Below are 6,000 nucleotides of genomic sequence, written 5' to 3'. Positions count from 1 at the left end.
GACGACACAATGCGACGCGAGTGACGTCAGCAACCGTCCCCTCTTCCTCCTGTCGACGAGGAGCCGCCGCCAAGGGGATTTAAAGAGGAACCGGCCCATTGTTAAGCGAGAGAGTCGCCACCGGCCGCCCCGTCGGTCTGGTGCGCTCTTACCTGCTCTTACTGCTTTGACCAGCTATCCCCAGCTAATGGCAGCTATTACCAGCTATTACCTGCTATTACTGCTATTTCTGTACATATTTGTACATATTGTATAAAGCTTTCGTCTCCTCTTCGCCTGCTTCAAGACTCTGTCTCTCGTCCCCGACCCCGAGTCGCAATAAGGGTAACCTGCCGAACGACGGCGGAGGATCTGATCATTGAAGCTGTCGGTCATCTGCTCAGGGCATGACTTGCATAACGCGCTTGACAAGCATGTTTTTGCTATTCCCCTCTTAACCAACTTAGAGTGCGCGGACTGATATGGGAGCAGTGGCTTGTTCGCGCGGGGCTCGTACTTCCAGCGTACATGGTCGTTGCAAAATAAAAACTTAATGTCAAGAAAGCGAATACTTCCGTCAATCGGCAGTTCATGCGTTACTTTTAAAGGAGATAAACCCTCGCGTATAAAAGAAAGTGCGTTAGTGGTTAAAAAATCAAAACAGTCAGAGCTGCAGTCAAGTAGAACTAAAAAGTCATCGACGTATCTAAAAACTTTGAGAATCTTAAAATCTGGAAGCCGACCACTCATGTTCTTGTGTAGTTCTGCTAAAAATATGTCGCTGAGGATGGGAGCTATACAGGATCCGATGCAAATTCCTTCCTTCTGTATACAAGGCTGCCCTTCCCACAGAATGAAAGTAGACTGAAGATAAAAACTAAGAAGTTCTAAGAAACCGTCATTCGACATCCCGGTTGCGTTCGTGAAGGCAACGTTTCCAAAAGTGTCAATAGAACACTGAACACTGGAGAGCAGACCTGAATGCGGTAAGGAATAAAACAGGTCTGCTATGTCTACAGAGAAGGCCTTAATATTCTTAGGTGTGGATGACCTGAAGTAATCCAGTATCACATCAGAGTTATTTACAAGAAACGGGTCCTGAATTGGCAACATTTTCAGCATTTTTTGGAGATACAATGCTATACATTTCTGCCAGGTGCCGTTTTCAGACACAATGGCTCGAAAAGGTGCGTCCATCTTGTGTGTCTTTACACTAAAGAACACATCAAGGCAATCAAGCTTGCTGGCACCTATACCCTTCAAAACACCTTCGTCCTTGTCTTTTCATGCGCTATAAGCCTCACGATGTCATACCAACAAGCCCAAATCACTGCATTACAAATAAGCGCATTGCAAAGGGTACACAAAAATTCCTTTCCCGCAAATAAATTTGTAGGAGGGTAACTTGAAATGAGCACTGAATGCACAATACAGAATATGATGCTGAAATGCCCCAATCTCTGAATATCCTTGCACAAAAGAAAAACTTCATTATGAAAGGCAATGACGAAATTGCAAGTATATACATCGGAGTCGTCATATCTGAAATGTGCACTGTGCCATCGGCAATATCTAAAAACTGCACACACACAACTGCACAAAATATCAACCTAAGGCTACCAAAGGAGCCTCACAGTATGAAATGGAAACTTGGTCAGGAATATTAGACTAAACACCTATATCTACTTACAATGTTGTCTTGTCTGACGTAAAACATAAGTGGCTTGCCCCTGATGGGTTTATGATGGACAGCACAACGGCTGGGAATTGTGAGGCTGTCTTCTGGATGACTTGAAAGAAATGACATTTTAAGTTCCATATAAACAAATGGTACCAGAACGAGAGACAAGATCACTGGCAATGAAGCTGATTTTGGTTGGCAAGAGAAAAATCAAAGTATGGACTCGGTACAACTTACTGAGAAAAAAAAACAAGCCTCATACCACAGATGTTGCAGTGAAAGTTCATTGCATTGAAATTTCCACACATAGATGCGCTTGCCTGCTCATACACTGTAGCCAGTGCTGTTCCAGCGGTATTTCCATTGTTTAATATTTCTTTTAGTGCTCTCTAAGTTCATTACCAGCTATGAAAGTGGCTAAGTTGAATGCAATGACTAATCTTAGTGCCACATTGCAAATCTTTACTCGATCACACTAGTGACTTGCCCTACTATGCTGGCTATAAATAGTGTGAATGAAACAAATTTGATTAATTATTGTGTTTCCTTGCCAATTCTGGCCAAACAGCACCAGTGAGTCATACAATTCAGTGGCAACTGCGTGGTAAATGTAAGAGGAATGCGTTAGAATGTCGCAAATCCTTGCCGGTCTCCAATACATTATTTAAACCATGTTCACCACATTGCAAAGTGTTGTTCAACAAGTCACTTTACTGATGTCCTGCCCTTTCGACGAGCGAAGTCTTACACACGCACGCAAACCTGCACCACATGACTCGCTTTCAACAATTTACACACATACGCTTTTTTTTTCACTTCGACACTCCCACTGATAAAGAACTTTTAAAGAATCCCATAAAAAAAACTTTTATGGGACTCACTGCAACCTTCTCAATCTAAACCTCCAACTCAATCAAACACATTCTCGAGTGCGAGGGCATGCCTTATCAATTCCATTTTTACGAATTATAACTCGGCTATAGGGGACAATTTTCGAAGGGCATGCGACCACCCAGAGAGACCTAAAGCTTGGCACTTCATATCTTCAAATTATTAAAAGCTGCTGAAACCAATTGCTTTATACGCGGAACATCACAAATAACCAGCTATTCACAATTTAAGCAGTTGTCTCCTTGAATTCGGGAGTGTTACGCGTCAAAACAACAATTTGATTGAGGGGCACGCGATAGCGGGTAACTCTGGATTCATTCTAACCCCCAGGGGTTTTTCAACGTGCCCCCAATGCACGGGACACGGGCGTTTTTGCATTTGTAGGCAAAACATTTTTTGTGCGGGCGAAAAGCGGCAGCAGGATTTCGCCCGCCGCCGCCTCCATAAGCAGTTGCCTATCTCAAGGAAATGTGGGCTAACCCAAGGTACACGTTTCACGATCGAAATTACTGTAATCGTGAAACACACATTCCGGATTTCTGATTCATGTATTTATGCTGTTGATGAAACGTTTATTTCACAATAACAATCAAGGAAGTGGATTCATCAGGGTAGAGGAGGGAAAAAGGAGGAAACTTACACCTTCCACTGGTCCTCCGGCGCCTCCATATATCCAAGGGCGGCTTCCAGGGTGGCTCGACACCAAACTCGATTTTCAGGGCGGGGACAGCCGCTGCACCAATCTTGAAGAGGTTTATTGCGTGTAAAACTACCGACCTCATGCAATACACTCACACACACAAGCACGCGCGCCCACGAAAAAAGCTCACAAAGCACGCACGCACACAGACAAAGCGCTCGCATAATACGTACGTACGCGCACGCACAGAAACCTGCATACAAGCACGCGCACACTCGCAAAGCGCTCGCAAAACACATACGCGCGCGCGCCCGCACACACGCAAAATACTCACAAAACACGCATGAACGCACACACGCGCAAGCACATAGAGACCCGCATACAATCACGCGCGTACACGCAAAACGCTCGCAAAGCAGCAACGCGCGCGCGCACGAACACATGCAAAGCACTCCCACAACAGGCACGCGCACACATACAAAGCGCTCACAAAACACGAACACACGCACGTGCAAGCACATAGAGACCCACATACAAGCACGCGCGCACACGCAAAACGCTCGCAAAACAGCAACGCGCGCGCGCACACACACACATACAAAACTTTAAAAACATGCACGCACGCACATACAAAGCGCGCAGAAAAAACGCACGGACGCACGCAAGCGCACGCACGCACACGCACCCACGCAAAGTACTCACAAAACACGCACGCACGCACATACATAGCACTCACAATACACGCACGAACGTATGCACGTGCAAGCACATAGAGACTCGCATACAAGCTTACAAAACACGTACGCGCGCGCTCACACACACACACAAACGGATACAGAAACATAGCCCAAAACACGCTGAAGGAAGGCGCCCGGCAACAGCAGCAGCAGCAGTACGCGAGCGCGCCAGGGAGAACCAATATTGCGCCGGTACCATGGAGTAGCCGGCACTTTCTAAAGGCGACGCCAGTCGTCACTTCTTTTGCTACGCGATACAAAACGAACGACCGTGTTATAAGCCGTGCTGAACTCGCAAGAACACCACATTTCCGATAGTTCAAGCGCTCAGAAACAAAGCGAGATTATGCAGGCGCACCACGCCCGACGTGGCCACAGAAACGTTAGTCACACGGGGGCAATCCAGGTAGCCATCTTGCCGCAGTACTGCGTGCAACTGCTTTGGCGCTTACATTAGTGAATTATGCTATGGGATCACAATGAGATAGTTCTACAGCCAACAATAACACGTAATCAAATAAAGAAACACCAAATGAACGGACACTTGCCTGAAACTTTCCATACTGACAGTAGTATACCGGCCGCCGACACCGGGCACGTTGCAACTGCTCGTATCTGCCTCCGTGGATCCATTTTCCAGCGCGTGCCAATGCTTTGAGTTGAGGTGGGGCACGATTATTACACAACGTACGGACCACGTCTCTGATTAGACCGCACACAAAACCAATCACACGTTTAAAATTATTTCCCAGAGCGCGAGACACGGACAAAGGCAAAAAAGAGACAATGCATCTTATGAAGCAAGAGCCAATGAGGTGACGACGCAGCTTCCGCCTTCCCGCCCTGCAGCGCGCCGTGTTGTCTAGGCAACGGTACAGCGTCGTAGCGTCCGTTCCGGTCGCTTTTCCTTCGGGAGGGCGCAGCCGCGTAAATCGCGCTGCGCCGAACTCAGTTGAACTGCGTATAAAAATTATCTGCCGCTGCCCGTTTACTCTAACAGGTTTGCTTGGCGTGGCCGCCTGCTTGCTGCTACTTCGTTGTGGTCTCTAACTGTACCGGTGTGCTGGGAGCTGCGAATAGGTTTCGTGTCAAGCGGTACGTTTTTTTGACGATGTCTGGGCTGCATGACTGAGTGCAGCGCACAAATTATGACCGTGAGCGAGCTGATCAGCGCGCTTCTCCAGTTACGATCAAAATACCAGCTGCGTCCGATCAAGGAGACCATGCCAGGTCACAGCATAAAGTTTCAACGAGATCGTGGCTCGATAAGAGCGCTACATTATTGGTCGTGCCACGTGTGAGGCGCAAGCATTCACATCACTCGTGGGCATCTGCCAAAGGAGTGACAGTTGTGCTCTTCTGCAGTACATGTTTCGGTTTCCCATATTTCCATAGTCCGGAATTCATTACACTGAAGCAATAAGCGGCATCAGTTCTTGGCATTCAAAGAACCATTTATGAACTATATCGATGATGGGCTTCAATTAAGTAAGCAGGATCGTCTGACTTGGTTGGTTGAGAAGTGAATTAGCCTAATTTTTATGCCTGCGTGTCTAATTACTACCTTGAATCGCTTAAAAAGACATCTCACCGGGGTTCGCAACTTTTTGCTGAGCTGTTAAGGGCACCGCTAAATTCCTGCAAAATTTTGCGAGTTGCTTGCGCGTTTTCTTTCAATTACTGCAGTTTGTATTAAAAGTGTCTAATTGCACTGTAGTATCACAGTGATAACTAAATTTAATGATATTTCATGAAATTCCAAGTGAATGTGTCTACTTTTGAAGGTAATACGTTTTGGAGTGCCCGTCATGCCAGTAACATCGGTATCTTACAAAAAAATGACATACATAGACACATGGCTCATTGCGCGGACGTATGCGCGTTCTTATGGCCAGATTTATGCATGCATCCTTGTGTTCAACACCCTTCAGCCGTCGATTTAACACCCTTCTTCGAGCAACTTCACACCTTATGTGCCGTATACACCCATATGATAGCGTGTTTTTAACAAAATGGGTGCTAAAAGGATGTGCATGAGGGTGTAAATGCGAAAAACACCCATTTTAACACCC

This window comes from Dermacentor silvarum, chromosome 5, assembly GCF_013339745.2.
Source record: "Dermacentor silvarum isolate Dsil-2018 chromosome 5, BIME_Dsil_1.4, whole genome shotgun sequence".
Lineage (NCBI taxonomy): Eukaryota > Metazoa > Arthropoda > Arachnida > Ixodida > Ixodidae > Dermacentor > Dermacentor silvarum.
This window is presented reverse-complemented; position numbering follows the sequence as displayed.